Source organism: Sinocyclocheilus anshuiensis, unplaced genomic scaffold, assembly GCF_001515605.1.
Source record: "Sinocyclocheilus anshuiensis isolate Anshui unplaced genomic scaffold, SAMN03320099.WGS_v1.1 scaffold1575, whole genome shotgun sequence".
Classification (NCBI taxonomy): Eukaryota; Metazoa; Chordata; class Actinopteri; order Cypriniformes; family Cyprinidae; genus Sinocyclocheilus; species Sinocyclocheilus anshuiensis.
This window is the reverse complement of record NW_015548276.1, coordinates 345,467-352,392: the sequence shown is the minus strand read 5'-3', so window position 1 is coordinate 352,392 and position 6,926 is coordinate 345,467. Positions and strand designations below refer to the sequence as shown.

At 37.6% G+C, this 6,926-nt stretch overlaps 1 pseudogene; it reads right to left on the bottom strand.

The window, feature by feature from the left end:
• Positions 1-109: 109 nt before the first annotated feature.
• LOC107655784 (putative helicase mov-10-B.1) overlaps positions 110-6,926 on the bottom strand; it is a 15,082-nt pseudogene continuing 8,265 nt past the window's right edge.

Genomic DNA, 6,926 nt, shown 5'->3' with positions numbered 1-6,926 from the left:
ACATTTCTTTAAACATTTTTTTCTAAAAATAAACTAATAAAAAACTTAAAAGCTAAAGATATATATTGCCATAATTTGCATTGACAAATTTGTAATAACTAGGACAGTATTGTTTTTATATTGTTTTTAATAGCCATTTTTACTTGCTAGAAACATTTTCAATTAATTACTTTAAGTAAAATACTGCAGTAAAGTGTAAAAAAGCATTTGAAACGAGTAAATCTGCATTTCCAGTGATGTAGCTGTTTAAATGAAAGAAATGAAGCATTAATAAAAATACAGTGTTGACTAGTGACTAGTTAACATCAGGTTGTCCAACTGCTAAAATCTCTCCAGTATTAACTTCGTAGCATTTAAATGGACTGTTTTGCTGAATTAGGAATTGAATCATTCATCTGCATTGTTTAACTAGCAGAAATCAACATTAAAATGAGTTTGTCAGTTCTGCTTTACTGATAAAAATTGAATCCCCATTTAATCTGGATGTAAGCTGATGGTCTCATTTGATTGTTCTAAATCTGGTCCTCATCGTTCAGATCTCCACTCTGGATGCACATGCTGCTGTAGTGGGCTCTCGTCTATATCTAGACACACACACACAAAATGAGTCATACGAGCACATAATATAGTTACACTTCTGATCTGAAAGTGTTATATAAGGCTGCATACCATCAGAACTGATTTTTAAAGACGCCAGCCGGCTGACCACATCCTCCTCTCCTTCAGCATCCTTGTAGTCAAAGCCAGTGTAGCCCTGCTCGAGCTCACAGTACCTGATAAACCTACACAAATGAATACACATTAATGAACTACTCCATAGAGTTCAGAACAGACTTTTCAAATCCACGAACAAACAAAATCAAGTATCAATCACAGTCCAAAACTTGTGTGCAGTGCTTCTAAATATAACTGTAAGAAAAACAGTTAGATTTTTCCTCTTGGGCATAATGCCAGTGTAAAGTTAGCTCATTGTTTTGTATAAGAAATGCCAATATGGTATGTTATAAAAGATGTTGGCAGCCAATCAGATGGTTTGTAAGTTCAGGATGGTTTTGTAAGTGGCCTAGTTGCCATTGGGTTCGTGACAGGTTAAGCTTAGAGGAACATACATAACTAAGTCTTACCTCTGCCAAGTAGGATCCTTTCTTAGGATGACTGGGTTTCCCACCACAACGAGCAAGGCTTTGGCTCTGGTCATGGCCACATTAAACCTCTGTGGGCAACAGAAGGGCTTTACTACAGCATGGCATCCTTTCTCTAATCTAAGTCCAAACAGATGGTCAGAAACGTGTTTTGACCTCTATTGCTCTCATTATGAGCTTCTGTGATAAACTTGTCAACTTTTATTCTTGTAGCTAAAACAACTGGTATTCGATTCCACAAAGGCCAACCAGTAGCGCTTGTTCAGACTATATAAACTGATTTTGTTTAACAAAATATATTAGTTTATTCAGCGGGTATGGATTAAATTTATCAAAAGTGACAGTGATATTATATCTATTCATCAAAGAATCCTGAAAAGTCAGTTTCCACAAAAATATTAAGCAGAACAACTGTTTTCAACTCTGATAATAATAAAAATAAATGCTTCTTGAGCAGCAAATCATCATATTATGATTTCTGAAGGATCATGTGACACTGAAGACTGGAATAATGATGCTGAAAATTCAGATTTGCTTCACATGAATAAATTGCATTTTAAAATATATGAAAACATCTATTTTAAATTGTAATAATATTTCACAATATTACTGTTGATCAAATAAATACAGCCTTGATGAGCATAAAAAACATTAAAAATCTAAAAACAGTAAACAGTAGTGTATATGCGTATACACTTGATTTACTGCATTACAAATTGCAATAAGGTGCATAACCAACTTATCCAATAGAAATGAACTATAGACCTTCTCATTTGAGAGGAAGCCAATGTTGAAGTCTTGGTCCATCTTGACGTAGTTGACGCTACTACGGACGGTAGAAACTACGATGACTTTTCTCTCTTGACCCTGAAACTCTTCCACTGACCCCACCTACATGAACCAAATAATGAAAAGCACAAATGGCTCATAAATGAGCTCAGACAGGCAATATTGGGAGAAAAATAAGTGAATGAATAAATAAAAATCACAGGCCAACCTTGATGTCTTTCCATTTGTTCAACTCTGCCACAGTGTTCAGAGCTTTCCGAATTTTTTCCACCTTAAATGAATAAAAAAAAAAAAAATGTTGTTAAAGAGTAAAGAGGGGTTTTTATTTATTACATTTTTTTTTACCTTTTTTTTTTTTGGATGAAATAGCTATAAAAGTGTTTAATCAAATTTTAAGTCAACAGGACTTAAAATTCTACATTTTATTCATTATTTATTACAAGCTAATTTTACAACACAAAGTCTTGCCTGTTTCCTGTAAGGAGTGATAATGCCAATGTCATTGGCGCTGAGTTTTGGCAGGCCTTTCTTGCCCTGCGTTTGCATGAGCTTGTTGAGGTAGCTGACGATGACCTCGATCTCAGTCACGTTGAAGAATGAAGGACTGTTGGCCTCCCTGTCATCTTTCCCCATCACTCCATGAAACACGACAGGAAATCCCTGTACATTACAGAAACAAGAAAAGTGCTTTATTCATTCATTGTACAACATTAGCAGCTTCCTCCTTTCACCTCCCTGAATTTCACCTCCATGACAGATACTTTGACACACATATAAAGCACAGAAACACAGATAACTCAACTACACTCTTAAAAATACAGGTTCTTTATTGGCCATGAAAAACATCCATGGAACTTTTCAAGGTTCTTATTAATGGAAAAGGGTTCTTTAGATTATTAAAATGTTCTTCAGACTAAAAAATATTGTTCTTTTAAAGTGCCCCTATTATGGGTTATGAAAGGTTCATATTTTGGTTTTGTGAATCCCCAACAACAGGCTGACATGCATGCAAGGTCGAAAAACACTTTCATTGTCTTATAATATGCATTTATTTTTACCTTACTTGCTCAACGACTCCCAAACGATTCGTTTAACGATTCATTTTTCCAAACCCCTCCTTTGTGTGACACTAATCTGCGGTGATTGGTCCAATTGGTCTCATTTCCATTTCATCCTGCCTGTAATGTCTGATAAAGCAGCGTTTGTGAGCGCAGTGCTGCTTTGTTTACAGCGTTACTGGGGAAACAGCTATTTTACCGCTCCAGAAGCAGCACCTAGTGGCAAAGATTGAATTTGCATTTTCATTCCGACCAATGCAAAAAGACCAACAAGTGGGCGGGCAATATGCTAATGTTTCATGTCTACATCAACATGAAACGGCTTGGGATTCGTTTTAAAAACGACTCGTTTCAATGATTCAGAGTCGACTCTTTCTTTTGAGAGACAATAACTTTATACACGGTGCACTTTCAGATTTAAAACTTGGCAGGATGTTTTCATTCACTTAGAGCTGTGTTACACACTGCATGAAAGGTAATTTTCAAAAATCCATAATAGGGGCACTTTAAGAACTGTTCACTGAAATGTTCCTTGGGGATCCAAAAATGGTTCTTCTATGGCATCACTGTGAAAACCCACCTTTTGGAACCTTTATTTTTTGTAGAAATACCAGCTCTACATAGATGTAGCCATTTTACAGTTTGTTCAGTATATGTTGGGAAGACTGATTCTGTTTGAACATTCGATTATCTACAAAAACAGCACATTTCTTTGCTTCTTACATCTTTGTCAGACAAAAAAAACCCAGTGGTCTGGTACCTTCTTAGGGAGATGCTCCCAGCAACAGAAGGCCTCCCGCTCCATCTGGTTCGCAAACACCTGCAGCTCATTCTCATAGAAGAGCTCGTTGGGGATCTTGAGGATGGCGGGATGAGACCTGGGATGGGATGAGAAGAACTTGACAATAAGTTATCCGTCAACACTTTTGACATTAAAAACTGATGGGAGAAAAGATCGGTACCTGTAGTTGCGCAGAAGTTTGGTGACGAAGCGGGTCTCATATCCAGAATGACCATCCTGGCTCTTCTGATAGAGAGCGTTCTGTGTCATCAGCCTCTCCAGGAGGGACTGACCTGTTTCATATCACAAGGTATTAAAAATATATTTTAGGACTGAACTCTAGCTGAGTTTAAGAAGAAGAAATAAATGTAAAATATAATGGAAGTCATGAAACATCTTGGAGTACCCAGTCCGTGCAGTTGTGCCAGTGGAGATCTCAGAATGGGGCCCAGCTGCTGAGGATCTCCAGCCAAAACCAGCTGGCCCTTCACAGGATCGAGCAAACCTTGGGCAGAGAGAGAAAGAGCAATGTAGAAATGAACAATCTGTTCTTCTAATTCAAGTTCTCATTCTCCTCTCCCAACCTTTCCCGATTTACCCGCGATCCCGATGATACACTCAGGCTCCACGGCTTGTCCGGCCTCATCGATGAAAATGTGTGTGAAGTGTCCCTTAGCAATACCTCCTGATACGAGCCTGAAGAACACACAAATAGATATTCATATATATATATATAGGATACATTTTGTTTTATATTTCATATTTAAATAATTTTAATATTATATTTAGGTATACACCTTTTCAGTTAATTTGAGTGAATATAGATAGAAAAATGATTATTTATATATACATTTTTATATTTTAATGTATTGAGAATATTTACATATATAATACAAATGATCAAAAATAATACATTTTATTTATAATATATATGTAAATATTATTAATACATTTATTATTATTATAACAAAAGGTCAAGTCGAGTGCATTAGGATAGAGTTTTCTGCGCAGTGTGCTGGTGTTACCATCTGCATATTCCATGCATCCATTTGTGACCCATCTTTTTTTGAGTTTTTGAAGCTCAAAGTTGGCTGAGCCGGCCGTCGCCATCTTGGCAGCGCGTCACAGCGCGTCACTCCCGGATAGTCGAAAATGGGCAAAGAGGCGGGAACTGGTTGCTGAAACCACGCCCACCTAGCTTGACGGTGGAGACAGCAGCGGCAATCCACCTGTCACTCAACTGGCCACGCCCTTAATTATGCAGCACTTTAAGGCTTAATATAATTTAAACGGATGAGTTATAAAAAAATTCACCCCCTCACAGTTGTCATGAAGGGCAAAATTCTCTAGCGGCCAGTTGATGAATTGCAGTTTTAGTCACTTCCGTGTTGGATTCACGAGAGAGACCGGAAGGTTGCCGCTTGCCCATACTACATACTTAAAAAATACAATTAAAATGGTAGTATGTCATTCTGGACACACCCCATGTATATGTCTTACCAGCAGTTTCTGTGGTACAGTGCACGGGTCTCTACTAGGGGCACAGAGTCGGTAGAGGCGATGAGCGTCCACATATCCTAATAACCTCTCACACAGGAGGTCACAGGCACTGTTTGAGGGAGCACAGGCTAGGATATGGGTTGTGGCCTTGGATTTATTCACCTGATGCAGCAAACAAACAAACACCAAGTCATGTGTCACATGGCTGTAATAAACACATTAATGAAGTAGTCCTTATGATTGTCTTTACCTGCTTTATGGCTTCCACCACTGTTACAGTTTTGCCTGTGCCAGGGGGTCCAAAGATCAGGTAAGGTGCTGGTTTGGATGTGCCCGACAGGATATGCTGCACTGCCGCCTTCTGCTCAGGGTTGTTCTCTAAATCTTTGTTGAACATGCTGGAGGACAAGCACAGTAATGTTTGATAAAAACACACAGAGTGAGGACCAAAACTCTGAGTCCACCCTTCTTTTTCTTATTTTACAAAGGGAAACATATAGCTCAAGTTACACTATCTTTGTGTTCCTCAGGAACTTCCTGTCATCTTGAAATCATCAAAGATGAAATTTCTAACATATGTGCATGCGCGGATGTACTGTAGCTGTCCATAAAGTGCCGCGTGTGAGTGTGTGTGTGCATGCAAACCTGAGGTGTGGTAATGCAGTGTGTCCAGTGCCCTTATCAGAGGGGAATAACACATCTCCCAGTCTGTGCTGGCAAGCCAGCTCCACCGCCCTGTGCTGAAGCCTTATGGGGAAGCGATTGATGTTGAACTCCACATTGAACTTCATATTTTTGACAAACTTCTGGAGAAGCCTACAAACACAGAACCAAAATAGTTAATGTTCTTAAAGAAGGCGGTCTGAATTAAGGCTATTCGTTTGAAATAATATAACAATTATATATATATATATATATATATATCGTATATACTCCACATGTTTGTTGCACGTTTTTCCCTTTCTCTTATTGAAACATTTCATTTAAAAAATGTTATCACTTTCCATTGTGTTCTTTCCAGTTCCTTTGTGACATCTTCTTACAGGAAGTGACATCATTTTGGAGGGAAACCAACAACACAAACACCGGTGAGTAGTAGCAATGGATTTGCATTGTGGTAAAACATTCTTATTCCTGTGATGGCAAAGCTGAATTTTCAGCATCATTACTTCATTCTTCTGTGTCACATGATCCTTCAGAAATCATTCTAATATACTGATCTAAAATACTCAAGAAACATTTCTTATTAATATCAATGTTGAAAACAGTTGTTCTGCTTAATATTTTTGTGGAAACCGTGATTCTTTAATGAATAGAATGTTAAAAAGAACAGCATTTATTTGAAACAGAAATATTTTGTAATGTTATATAAGTATTTAATGTCACTTTTGATCAATTTAATGCATCCTTGCTGAATAAAAGTATTAAAGGTATAGTTCACCCAAAAATGTTTAAAATGTAAAATTCTGTCATTAATTACTCACCCTCATGTCGTTCCAAACCCGTAAGACCTTCGTTCATCTTCGGAACACAAATTAAGATATTTTTGATGAAATCGGAGAGCTCTCAGACCCTGCATAGACAGCAATACAACTGTAATGTTCCCAGGTCCAGAAACGTAGTAAGGACATCGGTAAAACAGTCCATGTGACATCA